The 24,490-nt window shown below is 42.7% G+C and overlaps 1 pseudogene; it reads right to left on the reverse strand.

The window, feature by feature from the left end:
- Positions 1-16,924: 16,924 nt before the first annotated feature.
- Positions 16,925-19,062, reverse strand: LOC142840711 (major centromere autoantigen B-like; annotated as a pseudogene).
- Between the last annotated feature and the right edge of the window lie 5,428 nt (positions 19,063-24,490).

Raw genomic sequence — 24,490 nt, forward strand, 5'->3', positions numbered from 1 at the left:
GTCCTTCAAGCAGGGGCTCTAATTCAGGAGGACACGAGGAGCTAGAGTTCCCTTCTGGTATTCTGACCAGAAATCTAGGACATTTCCTACTTCTTTCCATGGAAAAAAATGGACCATTTTTGTGGGGGTTTCATGCTCCTAAACGGCCTGATCAGTTTCTGTGCTGCCTTCATCAGGAGATTTCGTATGTCTGTTTGCACTGGTGAAGTCTGTTCTCTTTGAATGTATCACATGCTCAGGGAGAATTTCCTGGCCATGATAATAGAACCTGGCTTGTGTACATTTGTGTAAAAGCAATTGTGTGTCAGACAAAGACACCTATTTCTGTCTACTTCTTTTTGACAAGTGAACACCTGGATGGGACAACGTTTAGTTGGCTGGACAGAGGTGTGTGCAATGCTGGAGTTGACCATATTCCCAGTGATCTTTTTCTGTATCATAACTTGTAAATCATTGGTGTTACAACTTAGCCAGGCAATTCAGAGTGGAGCAGGGTGGAAAAGAACAGGGCTGTAACACTTTTGACGGGGAAGCTTTCCTCTAGCATGGCAGAGTTGTTGCAAGTTTGCTGGTGAAGTCCTTTCCTGCCTGAGAAGAGCTGTTACATGGGGGAAACCTGTCCTGGAGCAGGGCTGTAAGCTGCCATGTTTAATGTGTCCTGTGCTATTATAACCTGGCTTCAGAGTGCCAGAGTACTGTTCCATTTGAGCTGTAACACTCAGTGTTCTCTGACTCTCTACTGACAGAATACTCTTCCATTTGAGCTGTAACACTCAGTGTTCTCTGACTCTCTACTGACAGAATACTCTTCCATTTGAGCTGTAACACTCAGTGTTCTCTGACTCTCTACTGACAGAATACTCTTCCATTTGAGCTGTAACACTCAGTGTTCTCTGACTCTCTACTGACAGAATACTCTTCCATTTGAGCTGTAACACTCAGTGTTCTCTGACTGTACTGACAGAATACTCTTCCATTTGAGCTGTAACACTCAGTGTTCTCTGACTCTCTACTGACAGAATACTCTTTCATTTGAGCTGTAACACTCAGTGTTCTCTGACTCTCTACTGACAGAATACTCTTCCATTTGAGCTGTAACACTCAGTGTTCTCTGACTCTCTACTGACAGAATACTCTTCCATTTGAGCTGTAACACTCAGTGTTCTCTGACTCTCTACTGACAGAATACTCTTCCATTTGAGCTGTAACACTCAATGTTCTCTGACTCTACTGACAGAATACTCTTCCATTTGAGCTGTAACACTCAGTGTTCTCTCTCTACTGACAGAATACTCTTCCATTTGAGCTGTAACACTCAGTGTTCTCTGACTCTCTACTGACAGAGTACTCTTCCATTTGAGCTGTAACACTCAGTGTTCTCTGACTCTCTACTGACAGAATACTCTTCCATTTGAGCTGTAACACTCAGTGTTCTCTGACTGTACTGACAGAATACTCTTCCATTTGAGCTGTAACACTCAGTGTTCTCTGACTCTCTACTGACAGAATACTCTTCCATTTGAGCTGTAACACTCAGTGTTCTCTGACTCTCTACTGACAGAATACTCTTCCATTTGAGCTGTAACACTCAGTGTTCTCTGACTCTCTACTGACAGAATACTCTTCCATTTGAGCTGTAACACTCAGTGTTCTCTGACTCTCTACTGACAGAATACTCTTCCATTTGAGCTGTAACACTCAATGTTCTCTGACTCTACTGACAGAATACTCTTCCATTTGAGCTGTAACACTCAGTGTTCTCTCTCTACTGACAGAATACTCTTCCATTTGAGCTGTAACACTCAGTGTTCTCTGACTCTCTACTGACAGAGTACTCTTCCATTTGAGCTGTAACACTCAGTGTTCTCTGACTCTCTACTGACAGAATACTCTTCCATTTGAGCTGTAACACTCATTATTCCTTGGCCCCCAAGAGCCAGGATCCTTTTCCATATGAACTCTAACACTCACAACTGGTACTCCAGAACAGAATGATGAAAAAGAAGTAAAAAAAAATGGGAATGAAAGGTAAAGACTAAAATGTAATACGTGAGAAGACATTCACAGTTCATACACAGTAAATTGTCAGTGTTTCAGTACTGTGTATGTCTACTCTGTGAATTGTATATTTCCCTGTTGCCTGATCCAATTGAAAAAATGTAATTGTAATATTAGTACTGATGGATAACACCTCAACAACCTTAGGAAATTAAGTAATTCAGGTGCTGTGTCTGGAATGAACTATTATTACAAAGCAGACAGCCTTTATTCTCACATGGCTTGGTGGTCAATAAAACTTTCCAATCAGAGCTGAGCTGTCATGTCTCATTTGCATAATTTTCCAAGATTGCTTTTTCCAGTCAAGCTTTGCTTTTATACAACATTGTATCTCATGATTTCAGTGACAACCTTATTTTCTTTCTCAGACAATCTCAGGTCTTGTTTAGCTTCCAGCCAGTTTCCTGAAACATGAGCTCACACTGAAATGAAGCCTGTTACCAAGGGAACAGGGTACAGCACTGGGAGCTGTGATAGATCCTTCTGCAGCTTCAAGAGCAGGTCCGTGTCAATAGAGAGAGATTTTCTGAGTCATTGACTTATACAGATACTGTAGGCGTTTAGTTGCCTTATCCCTTAATAGCAGTTGATGGAGGATCCTCTTGGAAAACCTACTTACCTGTGAAGCTGCCTCAATCAGGGAGCTGGCAAAAGTCCCCATTGCTTGTTCCAGGATACATGAATCTATAAATCCCAGTAGATACCCCCCCAATACCTGTACATCCTTATATGACATCCTCACTGGAGTAAGGATTGCTTTCATCAAAGGATAGAAACAGACTTGGTGGTAAAGGTGCAGGAAGAAGATCCATTTATGATTCACTTCTAGTTGGTGTGTGTTCTGGTGCTGCCATGATCTAGTTATACGACACTAGTGTATACACCAAAGGACTCAATATCCCACTGCACAGATACATGTCTGTCCACATTCACATCTACTTTATTCACAACAGCAAGAACAAGACCCCAGTCTACCCATGGACAACAATACATGGATCTATAAGTAAAATGTGGATCAAATACACTATTAAATTTTATTTAGACATAGGAAAAAAATGAAATCAAGGTTTTTTCAAGAACATTAATAATTAATTATTATGGTAAACAACATATCCCAGACTTAGACATTCCATATTTTCTCTCATGTTTGGGTCTAAATTTGTCTCTGTGTATGTGTTTGTGTGTGTGTACAAGTGTGTACGTGTGTGCAACATTCTCTGCACTCATCTTGAAAGTAGAAAAGGTTAATGACAATACTAAAGAGGTCTTAAAGTGTTGAGGAGGAGTTGAAAGAGGCTACTATAATACATGTGACATGAAAGCTAAGAGTATACAACTTAGGCGAGAAAGGCACAAGTAGGAATGGGAAGAGGAAAAAGAGAAGCATGGTGTACAGATGATCAAGGGAGGGATGCTGCAAGGGCAAAGGATAAATATGGAGGAACTGGGAAATGAGAGCGATTTGTGTGCATGTTGTGACATTCCCAAAAAAAACAATAAAAAATGTTTAAAAATTCAATAACATGTGTGTAGACAAGGCTTAGTACTCAAGAGCACCATCTGCTCTTCCAGAGATCTGAGGTTTTGATATGGGAGTCCCCTCTGTGTGCTGTGATTACCATTAATGAATAAAGAAACTGCTTTAGACCTGTAGCAAGGCAGAACTTAGGTAGGGAGGGAAAGCTAAGCTGAATGCTGGGAGAAAGAAGGGCAGAGTCAGAGAGAAGCCATGGAGCCACCAGAGTCAGATATGCTGAAACTTTGCCAATAGGCCACTGCCACGTGGCGATACACAGATGGGTTAAATTAATATGCAAGAGTTATCCGTTAAGAAGCTAGAGCTAATGGGCTAAGCAGTGATTTAAATAATGTCATTTTTGTGTCATTCTTTCAGGTCTAAGCTAGCTGGATGGCCGGTAACCAACAATTGGTTCTCTTCTTCAACAAGGTTTGATGCTCAACACCCTTATGGGAGCTCAAACCCATCTGCAGCTCCACTTGCAGGGAGTTGATGCCTGTTCCTGGCCTCTGAGGGCACTGGGGCATTGGTGCATGAATGTAGGAATAGCCCAGCCCCTTAGGGGGCGTGTTCACCTCGGGCTAATGTTTACATACATATCTGGTGAGCATGAGCCCCACTGCTCTCTTTTTTGTATCTCCTGCTCATCACTGTATCCCTGGTGTTGTAAGCTATCCCTTCATTAAAATTTGCTGTTTCATATTAAGATAGCCTGGTTATTATGCCGCCTACATTTTGGTACTCCAACTTTGGGCTTTCCCCCCCCCCCGCCCCTGTATGGCTGGGGGCACAAGCTCAATCTTTCCCAGCCTTTGCTTGCTAGTCAGCTGAGAGGAGCCCACTAGCTTTCACGGAGTGCACCCTGGTAGTTTTCCCTTCCCCCACTCCTGTCCAGCTGCACGTTCATCGTTCATCGGCGGCTTGGCCCAGGCCATGGTACAGTCACAGTTTGGCAGACTGGCAACCCCGCTAGGCCCCGCCCGCCATACTAAACAGAGCAGCCCCCCGCAGGAGTCTGTGCAGCTCAGCCCTGCCCGCCAGAATTGCTCGGATGTAGCAAGTGGTGCAAGTGCCTCTGTATTCAGCCGCCCCCACATCTGAGCACCTAGCAGTAAACAGCTTGATGAGTACACAACGCCACTCCATGCATGTGACTGCTCTGCGTCCCCTCTGCATGGGTGGCTAAGTCCTGCCTTGGCTCTGCCCCATTTCCTGGCCCTCCCCCTCGCTGCTTACAGTTAACTTTCAGTTTTGGGTTTTGAGTAGACTTTTTTCAGACCGGCTTTGATTTCAGCCATGTGGACTCAGGTGCATTTTGCCACCACTGGCAGGAAACAGTCATTACAGATAAAAAAATTTCTTTTGTAAATAAAAATAAATACTGATTTGATTAAAAATGTCTGAAAACGTTACCATTCAAGACTTTAACAGCCTTTTTGATTGTACCATGTGGGAGATTTTACAAGAGGTGTCTGTCACCCCACATCTATGGATCTTTCTGGGATTCGTAGTTTTCCTTGGTACTATATGGTTTGATAATAGAAATATGATAAAGTCTTTACGAGACAAATCCAGGCTTCTTAAGTCAGAGGTTGACCACTTAAAAACAATTGAGAATGACAACAATCTTCTCAAGAATCAGTTTGAAATTCTCCAAGAAGAGAATAGATCTTTGTTTAACATGACTCGATCAACTGAGCAGAATTTAAAAAAGGTACAGGCTGATATTACGGAGAAATTCATTACTATGGAAGATGGAACAGCTGATTTGGATCGTAAGCTTCAGTCCCTTTGTGTAGGAACTGAAATATTAACTGAGAGAATCAAAACTGCTGTATGTGACAATCGGATTTTGTCTAAAGACTGTGACAGATTGTCAGAAAAATTGTCAATTCAAGAAGGCAAGGTTTATGCCATGAAAATTATGTCCAAAGATGAGATGTTATCTCTAATGGACAAACTTCATACTTTAGGATCCTCAGTGAAGGCTTTGGAACATAATTCTGTACAGGAGATTCAGACATTGCAGAAAGCAATAGTGAATAGAATTGAAAAGATTGAAGAATTTCTAAATTCTGATGAAGAAGAGCAAAGGGTAGAAAGGCAAATTTTAACTCCATCTGTGGGTAAATTTCTCTGGGACAATTCCCACAAAGCTCTACCTACAGTTCTACCTGCCTTTTCAGTAATAACAACAGAGAAAGTGATTGGTTTCAGAAACCCTAGGGTCATCAAGGAAGATAAATGGGAGCCTGTCCGTATGAATGATCTCAAAGAAATTAAACAGGCTGTGATGACTTTTGGGATGCACGCCTCCTTTGTTAAAGAGACACTAAAATCTTGGGCCACAAAAAACAGGGCCACGTCCTTTGACTGGCTCCAGTTGAGTTCTGTGGTACTTGAGAGTGGACCGCAGTTGAACTGGAAATGCTTATTTAGGCAAGAGGCTAGACTCTTAGAACAGCAGGAAAGAGTGAAGGGAATTGACATTTCCCTAGATAAAATTCTAGGTGAAGGGCCCTTTTCCGACCCTCAGGAACAAGCTAATTTTGATGAAAACATACTCTCCACATGTACTACAACAGCCTTAAGGGCTTGGGACAGGGTACAAGACCCAGGACAGAGAATGGAATCATTTGTCAGAGTTAAACAGGGTCAGAGAGAACCCTTTAGTGCTTTTTACAAAGACTAACTAAGGCTGTACAAATAGGGATATCTGACCCAGAAGCAAGACGTATAATGATTGAGTCTTTGGCTTATGAAAATGCAAATGTGGAATGCAAAAGGATCTTGGGGCCTTTAAAGCTCAGATCAGCGCCCTTGGAAGAATGGGTCTTGGATACACTCAATGTTGATACATTTGACTATGGCACTGAAGCATGGGTAGAAGAAGCAATTTCCAATGGTAAAAGGAGACACCAGAATACCAAATGTTTTAATTGTGGCAAAATGGGTCATATGAAAAGGAATTGTAGACAATGGATTTTCAGAAATAATAATAATGCATCTTCTAGAAATAACAGAAATAGGAGGACTCAGTCTTCAGGTTTATGTAGAAGATGTGGGAAAGGCAGACACTGGACGAATGAATGCAGGTCTACAAGAGATAGACAAGGCAACGTGATACAGATGGGAAACTTGAGAGGGGGGCCTCACAGGCTCCCATGGCAAACATGGTTCAGTCATTTCCAGTTACTGCAGAGAATGTGCCTCGTCAGGACAATTAGGAAGCCCCATGCCTACTGTTACAAGCAAAAATGATCAGAAAGATGATTTCCGTGTGTTTTGGAAAACTTCTATAAGTGATCAAAGACCAAAGCTGAGAGTGTGTGTAAATGGCATTTTTATTACTGGCCTGCTGGACACAGTATCATTACCCCAGAATCTTAGCATCTGTATTGGCCTCTTCAGAATGTAAATGTTCAGCTCCTGGAAATTGGAACCCTATCTCGAGTAAGGCAGAGCATGAGATGGGTTGAATGCATAGGGCCAGAGGGACAAATAGGAAAATTAAGACCATATGTAGCCAATATTTCAGTGAATTTATGGTGTTGTGACCTATTACAACAATGGAATACCCAAATTAACATTCCTGCTACTTCTAGAGCCTATATTTCTGAGAATAATATTAAAAGATATTACAAACGGAGAAAACCGGCCATTCAGGCTGTACAAGAACAAGCAATTGATGTCCCTTCAGAGATACCAACAGCCTTGCCTCTAAAATGGTTGACTGAGAAACCAATATGGACAAAGCAATGGCCTTTAGCTGAGGAAAAGTTACAGGCTTTAGAAAAGCTGGTACAAGAGCAATTAGATGCTGGAAATATAGAAGAATCTACCATCCCTTGGAATTCTCCTGTATTTGTGGTTAAGAAAAAATCAGGTAAATGGAGAATGGTGACAGATCTCAGGGCTGTCAACAAGCTTATTCAACCTATGGGCCCTCTTCAATCTGGAATTCCTTTCCCCTCTTTATTACCAAAAGGATGGCCTCTCATAGTTATTGATTTAAAGGATTGTTTTTTTACTATACCTTTACAAAATGAATATAGAGAAAAGTTTGCCTTCACAGTGCCTACTTATAACAATTCTCAACCTTCGAGGAGGTACCACTGGGCCGTCCTCCCCCAGGGTATGTTAAATAGCCCCTCCCTGTGTCAATATTTTGTGAATCAACCATTGCAAATAATAGGCAAGAAATTGCCCAAATCTATAGTATATCATTACATAGATGACATTTTGTTATCTGATTCAAACATGGATACCTTGAACAGACTGTTTGAAGAAATAAAGATACTTTTACCTAAATGGGGATTGCAAATTGCTCCTGAAAATATTCAAAGGGGATATTCTGTTAATTATTTAGGTTATAAAATAGGTTTGCAAAAAATTAAGACACAAAAGGCACAAATTAGGAGAGATCACCTATGGACTCTTAATGACTTTCAAAGACTGCTAGGAGACATTTCCAGTCTATGACCAGCTATTGGGATAACACCTGATCTAATAATTCATTTGAACAAAACCTTGGATGATGATAAAGATTTGAACAGTCCCAGAGAATTAACAGCTGAAGCAGAAAAAGAACTGACAATGATTGAGGAAAAATTACAACAGGCACATGTGGACAGGGTGAATCCAGAGCTCAATTGTATTCTCATACTACCATCAAAAATTTCTCCTACAGGAATTTTAATGCAGAGAGATGATATTATCTTGGAATGGATCTTTTTACCACATAAACCAAGTAATAAACTGAAAACTTATGTGGAAAAAGTCTCTGAGTTAATTATAAAAGGCAAGTTGAGACTTCGTCAACTAGCAGGCATAAACCCAGCAGAAATTATAGTGCCTTTCACTAATGATGAACTAAAGAAATTATGGGAAGATAATGAACCATGGCAAAGATCTTGTGCTCATTTTTTGGGAGACATTAACAACAATTATCCAAAAAGCAGGAGGCTTAACTTCATAAAGAGAACTTCTTGGATCCTTCCTCGAATCGTCTGTGATGCTCCAATAACTGGAGCCCGTACATTCTATACTGATACCAATAAATCAGGGAAGGCAGGTTACAAATCAGAAGACTTGGGTAAGGTGGAACAAAGTCCTTATGATTCTGTCCAGGAGGCAGAATTATATGCTAAGGGATTTTAAAGAACCTATTAATATAGTTACTGAATCACAATACGCAGAAAGAGTTATTTTACATATTGAAACTGCTGAATTTATACCTGATGATACAGACCTAACCTCATTGTTTATCTGGGTACCAGATTTGATCAGGAACAGGCTTTGCCCTATGTACATAACACACATCCGATCCCATACGGGTCTGCCAGGTCCTCTAGCACAAGGTAATGCAGAGATTGATCAATTATTGATTGGTAGTGTGCTACAAGCCTCTGAATTTCATAAAGAAAAACATCATGTTAATAGCAAAGGCTTGAAGAAAGAGTTTTCTATTACATGGCAACAAGCTAAGGAGATTGTAAAGAAATGCCCTACTTGCTCTTTATATAACCAAACACCACTGCCTGCAGGGGCTAATCCAAAGGGCACCCAAAGGAATGATATCTGGCAGATGGATGTGTTCCACTTTGCAGAATTTGGCAAATTAAAATATCTTCATCACACCATTGACGCTTATTCAGGTTTTCAGTGGGCAACTGCTTTAAGTTCAGAAAAAGCTGATTCAGTAATCACACATTTATTAGAAGTCATGGCTATCATGTTTATACCTACACAAATAAAGACGGATAATGGTCCTGCTTATGTCTCTAGAAAAATGAAATGGTTTTTTGATTATTACAATATCAAACATGTTACAGGTGTACCATACAATCCTACAGGTCAAGTAGTCATAGAAAGATCAAATCGAACTATAAAGGATATGTTGAACAAACAGAAAGGGGTGGAAAACACCCCCAGAAATAGGTTACATAATGCTTTGTTAACCTTGAATTTTCTTAACGCTAATGAGAAGGGAACAATGGCTGCAGAAAGACATTGGATAATGGAAAAGTCTACTGAATTAAATCAACCAGTTTATTTCAAGGATGTGCTGACCTCACAATGGAAGCCAGGAGATGTGCTGCGTTGGGGACTGGGTTTTGCTCTTGTCTCCACAGGTGAGGAAAAATTGTGGATACCATCAAAATTAATAAAGGTTCGGTTTGAAGAAGAGAAGCCACTTGGGAAAGATAAATAACAATTCATTCACAAGGATGGCGAGCATACTGATGGTAAGAAATACAGATAGGTTGGGGGCAGGGTTCTTTTCTTATCTCCACAGGAAAATACCCATCTTCAAAGAATTTAAGGTACCCTGAATATTTAATTACTGATAGATGGAAACTAGTTACGACCCACTAAGGATCAACAATAAAACTATACATGTTCTGTAAGTATTAATTTTTATATGTCTTATTAAACATTTCTTTATAAATATATAGAGCTGGTTTTGGAGTTGGACTATGGCTCAGTCCCTCTTCAATTCCAAGCCTATTGATAAGAGATATCTCAGAGTTTCTGTCTCAGGTCAGGAGCCATGAAATGGGACAGAATAAGAATAATTATGTACTTGATAAACTTTCTTTGCCTTTCCTCATCTGTGTCTTTCTTTATATGTCAGTATATGTCCTTGTTGTTAATGTTTAAATTTCCCATAACAAGCAACAAATTTTCCTACAGTAATCTTTGAAGTTGCCAGGATGAAGATGGGGCCCCACGACATCAACTCAATCTGGTTATTATGACTTCATATTTTTTGAGCGCTAAAATTAGACCTGTTTTTTGGTACCAACTGCACAAGACAATTTCGAATGGTGCACATTTTTGACAACACTCTTGCCGGACCTTCTCAAAACGCTCAGAGACTAGTTACAATTTTCTTGTCAAAGGTTAATTTGGGAATTTTACCATCATTTGCTTTCACAGGACCCCCTAAGAAGAACGTCATCCCCATATCAGCTAGAAGCAATCTTAGAGGATGATGTCCCTCTCCCAACAGAGTTAGGGACATCATTTAGTGGTTGGTTTAGGGTTGGAGGATGGGGAGATATTTTATGGAATTAGGGATATTTTCAAAAAAAGGGGGGGATTAACTGGTTTGATGGGATGATTGGTATTTGTGAATTACTGTTTTTAGAAAATTGTATTGGTACTATTTTTTGTATATTGATATACTGAATATTGAATGCGAGTGTTCCTACCTCTATGTTTGTATAAGAGTATGCTTATAACTTTGTCTATATTGTATTGATACATTTACCATATTACAATGTACATTTCTACCTCTGATATTATTTATATAATAACATTGTTTACATGTGATATGTAATGACATTGTTTACAGTTGAAGATCATCGCCTTCATATATTGCACAGTTGTTTATTCTCTTAGTCTTCAAGTTAGATAGATATTGAGAATTAATCAGGTCTTTTAGATACATGGAGATTATATTTAGTATAGATAGTATAATCTTCAGCCTCTTAGAAGAGCTGTAGAAAATGGCCTTTAATCTAACCTAGAATTCTGTGCCAATAAGACACAATCACTCCTGGTTACTCCACTCTACTCCCGAGAGAACGTTGAGCACCAAAGACACTCCACTAAGAGCTTGTCTTCTTGGCAAAACTGGCCTTTGGGTTAAGAAAAGCCCATACCTCAACTACTGACAAAGATACAGAATATCCATAAGTGGATAAAACAGGATTGTCTTACCTTACCAAGACAGGGTAGGATAGTTCTAAGAAAGTCCCTTGCCTTTAATAATGGTATGTCAGTTATGTTAGTCCTTAGCCAAAATTGGTTGACTCAACATTGCAAACGAGACTTTGGGTGATTGCCCAGGTAGTCAGTTGTCTCTGTCATTTGTTGCACATTTTGGATATCCCTCATTTGTTAAGTAATATTAACTCCCTTTTCAGATCTTTGACAGAGAAGATTATATAATTGTAGTTATTCTCTACATTATTTAGACTCCTAGAGATAGAATGTTTAGCAAAACTTTTCTTCTCAATATTGTTTGTTATATTTATTATTTGTTATTATTGTATATAGTTGTATTTGGTTTAGTTCTGTCTTATGTAGACAAAAGGGGGATATGTAGGAATAGCCCAGCCCCTTAGGGAGCATGTTCACCTCGGGCTAATGTTTACATATAAATCTGGCAAGTGTGAGCCCGGCTGCTCTCTTTGTTTGTATCTCCTGCTCATCGCTGGATCCCTGGTGTTGTAAGCTATCTCTTCATTAAAATTTGCTGTTTCATATTAAGCTAGCCTGGTTATTACGCTGCCTACACACAAACATACATGTAGGCAAACACCTACACACATATAAATAAATCTGGGAAAGCACTAAAATGATGAGGCTATACGTACATTGGTAGGCTATTTTTAGGGATTCTAGATGAAAACTGTGTTTTAGGTTAGACGCCCATATTGGTGGCGTCAGCAATGGTTAATTCTAACTGACTTGTTCCAGGTAATCACTGTGTGATGGCTGATGTGGACTGCCTCCCAGAAACCACCAATGATGGGGGAGTGTCATATATCAATCTGTTGATTTCCTTGGTTAAGCAATAAAGAAACTGCTAGGCCCATTGGATAGGCCCACCCTTAGGTGGGTGGAGTAAACAGAACAGAATGCTGGGAGGAAGAGGAAGTGAGGTCAGACGCGACAGCTCTCCTCTCCGGAGCAGACGCCTTCAGAGAGACGCCATGCTACCCGCTCCAGGGAAGACGCACGCCGTGCCCCAGCTCCGACCCAGGATTGACTTAGGCTAGAATCTTCCCGGTAAGCGCACCTAGGGGCGCTACACAGATGATTAGAAATGGGCTAAATTAATATGTGAGAATTAGCCAGTAAGGGCCAGAGCTAAGGTCCAAGCAGTGATGAAAAGAATACAGTGTCTGTGTAATTATTTCGGGGCATAAGCTAGCCGAGCCGGGCAGGCGGCTGGGGTTTTGGGGACGCAGCCCAGCCGCCGCGCTCATATTACTACAAATGGCGCCCAGACGTGTGGCTAACTGAACCCACTGAAAGCCTGAGAAAGCTTGGGAAAGAGTAAAGCATGTTTTCTTGATTGTGACAATTTCTCTGGTCTACTTTGCTTGCTAGAGGCAAGCAAGCGCCTCATCTAAGAGAGGCTTCCTGACTCAGCTTCAGCTGCAAAGCCTGCAGCTCATTAAGAGGTCCTGCCACGAAACACTTAAACGGTGTTGACGAAAAGCTGAACGCATGCTTTTCGGTTTTCAGCCGTAGCAGGAAAAAAGCTGCGCCGTTTTAAAATGCCGGCTTTCTGGGCCATCCTGCCAGGGCAAACTCTGACTGTTTGAGGCAGGAGGGCCGGCTACCGAGAGAGGACTTGAGTGTTGTCTGTTGTAGCTTGCTGGCTGGCAGGGACCTTGAAATGCTATAAACATGGCTACAGCCAGTACCTCAGCCAAGAGGCTGAAAAGCTAAGGAATGGACTGGATCTAGCTGGCAAAGCCACGCCTTTAGTCCTACTGATATTGCTTGGTAAATTAAAGGCTCTTGTGGTCAGAAAAAGACAGAGATACAGTAAAGAGAGATTCAGAGACAAAGAAAATTTCTAAATGGTTTACTGTGTGTTAAAAATATATGCAAGCTAAAAGTTGAAGTTCTTAAAAAAAAAAAAAAGGAAGAGAGTTGTTTTGTGTCCTAGTACACACCTTTAATCCCAACACTTGGGAGGCAGAGGGAGTTAGACCTCTGTGACTTCAAGGTGTGGTAGCACACGCCTTTAATCCCAGTGCCTAAAAGGCAGAGACGAACAGATCTCTGTGAGTTCAAGGTGTAGTAGCAAACACCTTTAATCCCAATGCCTGGGAGGCAGAGACAGGCGGATCTCTGAGAGTTCAAAGACAGCCTGGTCCACAGATATATGCTCAAAAAGCAAAAAGTTAACTTAGGAATGTCTCAGCTTAGATTCTTAAGCGCCTAATGATTTAAAGGCGCAAATCAAAAGTGCTCCTGGATGGTAAAAAATTGCAGATTCACAATAGGACAGATTCAGACCAATAAATGAGTCACACTGTTGGACGAATGTACGTTGGCTTGGGAGAGAGAAGAAAAAGAATATAGAGAATAAAGTTAATGGTTTAAAAAGAAAAAAGTAAAAGTAAAGTCTTTAAAGAGACAGAGTACAGATAGTTATAGATATAAATAAAAATAAGCCGCGTAAAAATGAAAAATTCACAGAGAGTCTGGATTATGTACATTGTGTTTTCTTTAAAATTTTTGACTGTGAAGGAGCTAAGTACAGAGAGACATTTCATTATAAGGGCTGCCAAGTGGAATCAGAACGGATATCATGAGGGTATGATTTCAAAATTTGGATCTAAGGATATGATACTTTGGAAAAGAGATTCTGCTTTTGTTTTCACAGAGGATCAGACCTTGTGGATTGCATTTATCCCGATTTGGTATGATGGACCACGTCCTCCTGAAGGGTTGCTGTGAACATCTTCAGAAAATTGCTTTGCTCAACTGCCAACTGAGATGAAACTAGCACACAGGTTATACCAAGAAAGACCTAATTAACGACGCCCCCATTCAGCAGGAAGCAGTTTGGAGAGAAAAACTGCGCCCATGTTCCCAAATATGGTTTATAAACGTTCTTTTACATTTAAAGGGGGATATGATATAGATATGAATAATTTGCATTAGTATAGATTTTGCTTTATTTATAGAGATTTAAGGTCAATTTTGTTATATGTATAAATGTTTCTGATGTAACTTTTACTTGATAACTGTTTTGTTATATGTAATTTTACTATGTTAAAGTTAAAGCCTTTCTTTTTTGTTTAAACAGAAAAAGGGGAAGTGATGGGGGAGTGTCATATATCAATCTGTTGATTTCCTTGGTTAAGCAATAAAGAAACTGCTAGGCCCATTGGATAGGCCCACCCTTAGGTGGGTGGAGTAAACAGAACAGAATGCCGGGAGGAAGAGGAAGTGAGGTCAGACGCGACAGCTCTCCTCTCCGGAGCAGACGCCTTCAGAGAGACGCCATGCTACCCGCTCCAGGGAAGACGCACGCCATGCCCCAGCTCCGACCCAGGATTGACTTAGGCTAGAATCTTCCCGGTAAGCGCACCTAGGGGCGCTACACAGATGATTAGAAATGGGCTAAATTAATATGTGAGAATTAGCCAGTAAGGGCCAGAGCTAAGGGCCAAGCAGTGATGAAAAGAATACAGTGTCTGTGTAATTATTTCGGGGCATAAGCTAGCCGAGCCGGGCAGGCGGCTGGGGTTTTGGGGACGCAGCCCAGCCGCCGCGCTCATATTACTACACACCAATGGGCAAGCTCTTCCTTCTCAGGTGTCCTAGAAATTCCTTGAAACAAGAGGAGTAATGACTGGGCAATCTAAGCTTTATGTGCATCTCCCAGATGAGCTGTTGGAGACCAGAACAAGCCGATCAATTGAGATGTCCAGCCTTGGGGGCTGAGCAACAACTGGATTCTTGGGCATTCCATTCACACCTATACAGTTAGCCATTGTTGGATTAGCTAGACTGTAGCCTGTATGCCGTTCCAATACATACACACACACACACACACACACACACACACACACAGAGAGAGAGAGAGAGAGAGAGAGAGAGAGAGAGAGAGAGAGATTAATTCATTCTGTAAGCTGTTTATTGCATCAGCCTCCTGTTTAAGGAACAAGTACCTGGAAGCTTTGTAAGAGAAATCTGTTAAAAATCAGCATCTAAGCAACAGTTTAAATGAGACTCAATCATATTAAGTCATTTTTATGAGAATGTCTAGCAGCATTCCAAAAACATCACTTGGCTATTCTGAGTAATTTCCAAAATCTTGGAGTGTCTAGCAGCCTCCTCTAACATAGGTGGTTAGAGTGAAGAAGGACACATGACAGCTGGGAGACACAGTCTTCCAGAAAGAGACAGTGTTCCATCATTAGTAAATACAGATTTAGATTTGGCCTCAGTGATTAAGAAGATAAACTTCTTTATGAGCTATAGCTAGACACTGCAGTGCTGAGGTAGACTGGTTTTTTTCCTATATCAGGGAAGGAAAGAGTTGGGAAAGAGTTTTCAAAATACTATTTCATATGGTTATGTCTGGGGACTGCAATCCCTTGAGCTGTTAAGCATACTGATCATTTTTACCATGCATACACTTTCCTGCTGTGTGTTTAAGACCATGTAGGTAGCCAAAATTTTGTTTTTGTACTGTTAAGGCTACTTGACAATCTAATCCTTGGGAACCCCTTGGGCTTATGAAGAATCTCAATCTCGTGTTCCTCTATGCTTTTTTTCACCAGTTGTCCATCCATCTAAGATAAGGCAAAGACCTTGATTGACTATGCCTTGCCTCGGAAGCACTGAGGAGATCTTTCCTCTGTGTTGACCTTCTTCTTTGTAGACTGGATGCTGGTTAGAATTCACAGGTTAGGGTCTCTGTGGCTTCCTTGAACAAGAGAATAGGTGACTTTCTACCTTTGCAGAGTGTTTCTAGAGATGGCTGGCAGTCCCTTGTAGCCTCATTGACCTTAGAGGGCAAGAAGAAAATATTCTTTATTTCATATCTCTGAGTATATTAATATAAGCCTCCAAAAAATGGTTTTTGAACTCCAAGATTAGTCACACCAGTCTGGAATTTTAATTACTGTATAATATTTTAATGGCTAACAATTTCTAAATAAAATTGGTTAGAGACGCATTTCAGCCAATTATTGTAATGTAGATCTTTGGCCTTAGAAATTTTAATACCATATACACCTTCTCGAAGTCTTATCCCTTACATGCTTTGAATAACTCAGCTATTCATGACTTGCATAAGATTTCTTATTTTCTTTTCCATTCTATAAACATCCATCTAACTTAATCTTCATACATATCAATACTTTTTAGTAACACAATTACTATCTTTATATCTCTCTAACATTTTTTATGTGGTTTCCAGGGAATTGAACTCAGGAGCACTGTAAAAATAGTCAGTGCTCTTAACCACTGAGCCTTTTCTTCAGCTTTCCCTCCCCCCTTAAAGCATTTTGAAGTAAATTAGTGAAGCAGAGGTAGTATGCTTGTTAAGTTCTGTACTGCATGGGCTGTGTAGTAAGACCTTATCTCAAAGAGAAAACTCCCGAAACCAGACATGGGCTGCAGATACGGCTTCAGAATAATTAAGAGTGCTTTTCGCTCCTATAGGGGAACAGAGTTTAGTTTCCTGCACCCATGTCAGGCAGCTCACAGTTGCCTGTAATTCCAGCCAAAGTATTCCAAACGTGGTTGCTGTATCCTGTAGTTTACTTCCTTTTGTAGAGGAAGATTTTTTTTTTTGGCTGTTAAAACATTCACTCCCACAAAAGGGGAGTAGACAGATTTATTGAATTCAAACTGGGAAGGGAGCACCTGGACGGCTGGACTCTGGGCCCAGCTCCAGGCCCCTATGCCCAGGATGGGGGCCTGCAGAGGTTGAGGCACAAGGCCTGCAGCTGCCCAGATTGGAGGTGCCTGCTGTCACTCCCCAAGAGGGCCTCTTGGAAACCTCCAATCTGGAAAGAAAACCAAGGGCCAAAGACTGGGCCAGAGCAAGGGATTTAGGGAGGTGGAAAGCAGGCAGGAGGCAGGCTCAGGAGGCTGCCCTGCGTTACACTGTGCTTCTTTAGGCAGCCTAGAGGTGCAGGACGGGGGGATGCTAGTTTTGTGGGAGCCTAGGCTGGACCTTCCTCTGGAGCCCTTTCCAGAATGGCTTTCGGATCCCCCCACCAAAGACCTGTTTGGGTGGCAAGGGGAGAGGCACTCTCTGGCTGAGAGCTTCCAGGACCTGTCCCTGGCTGCTGCTATGGTATAGCACACTGGTGGTATAGCGTGGTAGCACCGGACAGCTTCCCACCCAACCAGTGCCCTGAGCCCAGGAACTAACGGGGAGGAAAGAGGAATCGGAGAAGGAGGCAATAGCAGTGAGGCAGACCTCAGCCCCTGGGCCTGTCTCGGGGCCGGGCGAAGCATTCCTGAAGGCCCTGCAACTCCTCCAGCCATCTCCAGCAGCTGCCCAGAGTTCTCTGCCTTGGGCAGGTGCTGTCCTTCCGGGCTGGAGCGCAGCTATGTCCCGCAGATCAGCTTTGATGTCCAAGACCCCGAACTCCCGCCTGCCTGGCATGGTTCTTCCTAGTCACGTGGACCAGATCATCCAAGTGAAGGATGTGGCTCTGCACGCGGTCATCGATGGGAAAGGAGGTCAGGTACCATTTGACTATGGCAAAGTAGGCCATGGCCTCCCCAAAGCTGGGTACAGGGACCTCATCGCCATCATCATCATCATCCTCGTTTTCATCATCCTTCTCATCCTCCTCTTCATCTTCCTCCTCTTCATCACTGTCTGAGTCCGAGTCCTCCCTACCTTCCAGAAATTGGAGGGTGGGGCACTGGGCCTCTTCCTGGACACTGTAACCCCCAAAGCCACCACTGGCCTCCTCCACTACTCTCTGGGCCTAGTCTTCAGTCTCTAAACCCTCAGAGGAGCTTTCTTCTTCTTCTTCCTCCTCCTCCTCTTCTTCATCACTGTCATCAACCTCACCCTCCTCTTCCACCTCCTCTTCCTCTCCCACCTCCTGTCCTTCCCCACCTTCTTCCTCCTCCCCTTCTTCTTCCTCTTCTTCCTCCTCCTCTTCCCCTTCACCCTCCTCTTCTTCTTCCTCCTCCTCATCTTCCTCCTCCTCTTCTACTCCCTCACTCTTGAAGGAAGTGGTGATATTGGCATTAAGGCCACCTCCAAAACCGGCCTCCCGAAAGCAAGTTGCTATGTCCAGGGGAAGCTTTGCGCTGCCTTCAGCGTTGGCGCACAGCAAAACACTAAGGCGCTGGGTGGCCTGGCGAGCCATTCCATCACCTCCCCACAGCCCCGAGGCCTGGTCGGACAGAAAGTCTTACCACAGGCTGGTCTCGGTGGCACTGAACACGTCCTGCGAGGCATAGCCTTCAGCCACTGACAGCGGCTGCTCCTCCTGTGGGCGCCAGCCTGGTGCACTCCCACCGCTGCTCTCAGAGCTTTGCGCCCTGGAGCCTGTCAGGCCACTGCAGGCCACTACACCATGGCGCCGGTGGAAGCGATCCAGCCAGACTTTGGAAGCCTTGAAGTCGTCCATGCCCAGCTCCTCAGCTATCTGTAGCGCCTTCTCTTTCAGGATGATGCCCTTGACCGGCAGACCCGCGGCGAGGATCTGCTGGAACCAAGCAATGAGGAGCCCCTCCAGCTTGTCTTACGGGGACAGCTTGTTGGTCTTGCGGCAGGTGGTGGCCACTCCGTACTTGCTCTCCGATGCCAGGATGGCGCGCTTGTTCTTTAGGATGGTGCTCAGTGTGGGCGGCGGCAGGTTGAAGCTCAGCGCGATCTCGCCCTTGCTTAGGTCTGGGTTCTCCTCCACCTCCTGGATGATCCGCGACTTCTCCTTGAATGTCAGCTGCCGCTTGGGGCCCATACTGGCCCAGCACCATCATCGCAGCCCCGGGAAGGGGGGGCGGGCCCGCGGCAGAGGGTCACCTGGCGGCCTCTCTGTGCGCCCCGCCCTAGACAAAGCGGCTCCCTGGGCAGCGGCTGGCAGTGGCAAGCCAGGAAGATGTTTTGGGTTTTTTTTTATTGTTTTTTGTGTTTTTTGTTTGTTTGTTTGTTTTTCGAGACAGGGTTTCTCTGTGGTTTTGAAGCCTGTCTTGGAACTAGCTCTTTTATTTTATTTTATTTATTTGTTTGTTTGTTTATTTATTTATTTATTCATTTATTAAAGATTTCTGTCTCTTCCCCGCCACCATCTCCCATTTCCCTCCCCCTACCCCTATCAACTCCCCCTCCCTCATCAGCCCGAAGAGCAATCAGGGTTCCCTGCCCTGTGGGAAGTCCAAGGACCACCCTCCTCCATCCAGGTCTAGTAAGGTGAGCATCCAAACTGCCTAGGCTCCCACAAAGCCAGTACGTGCAGTAGGACCCAAAACCCATTGCCATTTTTCTTGAGTTCTCAGTAGTCCTCATTGTCCGCTATGTTCAGCGAGTCCGGTTTTATCCCAGGCTTTTTCAGACCCAGGCCAGCTGGCCTTGGTGAGTTCCCAATAGAACATCCCCATTGTCTCAGTATGTGGGTGCACCCCCCGAGCTGGAGAGATGGCTCAGCCGTTAAAGGCTAGGCTCACAACCAAAAATATGAGTTCAGAACTAGCTCTTGTAGACCAGGCTGGTCAGGAAGATGTTTCTTAATGTCATTGTTGCGCAGCCTATTTCTCAGTGTGACACCTAGACTCTTCCTGAGACATGCCTTCTCAAACACATTCTGCTCTGAAGAGCGTTTCATTGTCCAGGTTTCAGAGTTGTAAAGAAAGGAGCTTAAGACAAATGTCTCATATACCTATAATTTTGTTGTTGTCGTTATGTGTCTTGCTGACGGGACCTGTTCCTGGAATGCAGCCCTAGCTGTCCCTATCTGCTTCTTGTCGTCCAGCTCTGGCCTCAGATAGGGAAAGCGTGACAGTAGCTCCCTGTCAGTCAGGGGACTATCTTTTACTTTTTGCATCCCCTTGTTATTTTTACTATAGACTTTTTTATATTAGGTGTTAAAAACAGTAACCTATATTGGAAATAGTTTACCCATTAGCTGTCCTAGGGCCCAATAACTTTTATTCTTAGACTGTTTCTTTCTCATGTTCCCTGATACAATCAGGGGACCAGACTGACCCAGGAGAGGGGTTTGGAGGACATTCTGAGACAAATATGCTTGACATTGGAATGGGAGGTCCAAATCCCATCTCTATTGACAGATTCTCAAAGATCTTAAATATTACAAGACCTCATTCAACGGGCAGACTAGCACTCTGAAGTTTAAGGCAAGCCAAAGGTGTATAGGAATGGAGGTCACAGATCCCATTTGGGGCAATGCAAGAGTCAAGCTCATTTCTGGTAATAAGTTGTCACCTACGTCCATGACTACATACCCTTTAGCAGTAGCATTATGTATTGCTTACCCTACTGAAGAGATAGAGGCAGGCAATTCTCTCAAACATAATCACGAATTCATGGTAATATTTGGGTGCCTCGTGGAAGTGAGGTAGGAAAGCTAATAGCATCCACCTACTATCCAGAATCCCTTACACACACACACACACACACACACACACACACACACACACACCATGGAACCCTTAAAATGGAGGCTATTAAGAAATTAGAGGTAGGTCCTGCCCACCATCACCAGACCATTGAACACTCAATAAAAGTCAGAAATTTATTAATGGAAGAAACATGAAGGTGAAACAACCCTATCTGTGGATATCTATTTGAAGGTGGAAATGATCGGACACTTAACAAAAAAGGAATCTTACACTAGCTCAGAACTAAGAAAACACATTGGTGTTTATTAAGGGTTAGACTTACAAAGTCAGGATGTTCTGCTTGAACGATGGATGAAGATCAGATCCAAAGCAAACTGAGCAGCCAAAATGGGACCTAGGGGCAATCAGAGAGAGCAAGGAAGGGGCCAGACATGCTTCCGCATCCAGGTAAATAGTGCATGATGCCATGCCCCAGTAGGCAGGTAGGTATTAGCTGTAACCTTCCTGCAGCACCTCCCCCTTTTATTCAAATAAGAGAGTTCTAAACCTACTATAAAATTATATACAATAAGAACAAATATCCTATTCTAACTAGCTTAAGTCTTGTAAAATAAATACCTTGGCCAAGTCAAGAGAGGAAAGTAGCTACATTTATCTAGTCGTCAACCCCACTGAAGATCCAAGAAGGGAAATAATGTTACCTGAGTAATTAGGAAGTGTGATCAGACAACTTCCAAAACATGCAACAAATCACAGAGACAACTGGCTACCTGGGCAATCACCCAAAGTCACATTTACAACGCTGAAGAAACCAACTTTGGCTAAGGCCTAGAATAACTGACAGAGTATTTTTAAAGGCAAGAAATTTTTCAAAACTGTCTTACCCTGCCTTGGCAAGATTGACAGTTGTGCTTATCCATTTCCGGATACTACGTATTTTGTCAGTAGTTGAGGTATGGGCAGATCCTTGACCAAAGGCCGGTTTTGCCAAAAAGAAGACAAGCTCCAAGTGGAGTGTCTTTGGTTCTTAGTTTTATGTTCTTGTACAGCCTGAATGGCTGGTGACCTTTGTGTATATAGTACCTTATTACATCCTTCCCAGAATTATGAGTTCCTGGGGCTGCAGGAATGTTAATCTGTAGCAAGTCATGGTCCCATAAATTTATGGCAATATCAGCTACATATGGCCTTAGGTTTCCTCTTTGACCTTCTGGCCCAATATAGTCAACCTATCTCGTGCTTTGTTTAACTCGAGATATGGTTCCATCTGCCTCTTGAAGGGGCCAATTTGGATTCCAAGATTCTGGAGTGATGATACTCACATCCGCTCCTGTGTCTATCAAGCCAACAACCACAATTCCATTTATACATACCCTCAGCTTTTTGGTCTCTGATCATTTATAGAAGTTTGCCAAACGATACACTTTTTATTTCCTATTTGAATTTCTGACTAATCCTTCAAATTTGAGCCATCATTTAGAACCTTATGGTCTTGCACAGAAGCTTCTAGAGTTTTTAATTTTCCTGGTGTGACATGTCTTCCCCAGTTCCTGGGAATGACTGGGCCACTTTTGGCTTTGGGGCCTATGAGAGGCCCCTCAAAGAGTTTCCCGATGGTATCGGGTTGCCTTTTCTGTCTGCTGTTGATCTGCATTCATTGCTCCAATGCTTTCCTTTACCACACCTCCTACATATACCTGAAGGCTGAGGTCTCCTATTCCTGCCATTCCCAGATGAAGTGTTATTCTTAGAAATTCCTTGCCTGCAATCCCCTTTCAGGTGTCCTAATTTACTACAATTATAACATTTGGCAGTTTGGTGTCCCCTCATTGCTTTGTAAATCGCTTCTAATACCCAAGATTCATCATTGTAGCTAAACGTCTGAAAATTCATCATATGCTGAGTCCATTCATCCATAGGTGCTGATCTATACCTTAAAGGCCCAGTTATGTTTTTGCATTCTAAGTTTACATTTTTAAAAGCCAGTGATTCAAGAATTATTTATCTAGCTTCTGGGTCTGATACTCCTATGTGCAGAGCCTTAATTAATCTTTGCAAAAAGTCAGTATAGGGTTCCCTCTGTCCCTGCCTAACCAGGTATATGATTCGATAATTTTCCCTAGTTCTGGTATCCCATTCCAAGCAATCAAGGCTGCTTCATGGCATAGGGACAATACTTCTTTGTTGTAAAGAGCTTGGACCTGTGTATCAGCATACTCTCCTACACCAAGAATTTGATCCTGGGAAACCTCCACATCCTTTGTTCTTTCTTGCTGTTCCATATGCTTGGATTCTTCTCTAAAATAAATTTCAATCATCAAGGAAGGTCCATCCTCTAACACTGCTGATGCTAAGTGGGAGAAATTATGAGGCATAGCCCTGACATTAGAAGCCCAAGTTCTTATCATTTCTTTAACAAATGTAGAGCACAAGCCATAAGTAACGACAACATGCTTAATTTTCCTTAGGTCGTTCGTTCTTATGGGTGTCCATCTACCTTCTTTGTCTCCCTTTGAGTCTTTAGAAGTTGACACTTTGTCAGAGTAAATTACAGGGGATGTCACTAAAATCTTGGGTAAACCAGTTCTGACAGCCAGTGGTGACATTGTATCCTACCCTTGTGCCTTCTCACCCTGTTCATCAGCTCCAATAATTTCCTCAATCATTTCAAATCTCTTTATCATTATCTCTCATAAAGCCTGAATTTCCTGACCTGCAAATGTTTCTAGTGATTCGCTACAGTATTAATTTTCTGGTCACCATTCTGTACCTGTGATTTCAAGGTATTAATGTTTGCTTTCAAAGATAATGTCTTCTCCTAGAACTGCTCCTGTATATTGCATAAGTTGCCATCCTGGAGGTATATTCTGTCTGTTACCTTATCAAAACATGTGATAACTTCAAATTCAACAGCCTGGACCCTTTCAGGTAAGTTTCTAGTACCCTTAGATATGGAGTCAATTTTGCCTATCATGGTATTAATCCTATCAATTAGTGCCGTATACTTCCATAATGATATTTTATGGAGAAGAAAATTGAAACCTATTAACCAGTAAATTGAGGTACCTCCATATTCATGGAAGCCTTGTGTGATGTCTTCCATCATAGTAGCAAGGAGAGTGGCAAAAATCACATTAGAAACGAAATCTGCCATTTTACCTGTTAACCAGCAGATGGCATTGTTTCCAAGTAGCTACTGGAACCGATGCAATGGTGTCATGACAGATCCTATGGTAAAATCTGACCTGATATTTGTTAAAAAAGAAAAAAACTCGGGGAAAATGAGTCACTCAAGAGGTTAGATGTAGTTAAATCAATTAAGAAAACCCAGATTCCAGGCACAGAGAACAGAAATTCAGGGAGCTTTCAGCAGCTGACAAACAGTGCCGCTCGCCCTGGGCGCCTGCCCTGCCACTCTGCTGGGGATTGCAGCTCTGTAGCGAGCTGCATGGTGTCACACCTGATGGAGATGTATAATCAACTCCTGAGATAGCTAAGGCCTGACCTATGCTATGATCATGCAATGATTATCGGCTGCCTGCATATGCGTGAACCTATGGGCAGTGCCCACCTGGCAGTTCGGGGTTGGCAGCCCATGCCTACTTAAGGGCTGGGAGAGGATTTGCCCGGAGAGAGAGAGGAGAGAGGAAAAAAGGAGAGAGGTCATCGGAGAGGGAGGGGAAGAGAGGAAGAGAGAGAGAGAGTGAATAAGGTCCTGGAATAAACTGCAATGAGAAGAGCTCTGGTGGTCGCGTCATTCCTTGCGGGTCGAGGGTGGCCGTGACATCGCTCCAACCCTATGCGAGAAGTTGT

Source organism: Microtus pennsylvanicus, chromosome X (genome assembly GCF_037038515.1).
Source record: "Microtus pennsylvanicus isolate mMicPen1 chromosome X, mMicPen1.hap1, whole genome shotgun sequence".
Classification (NCBI taxonomy): Eukaryota; Metazoa; Chordata; class Mammalia; order Rodentia; family Cricetidae; genus Microtus; species Microtus pennsylvanicus.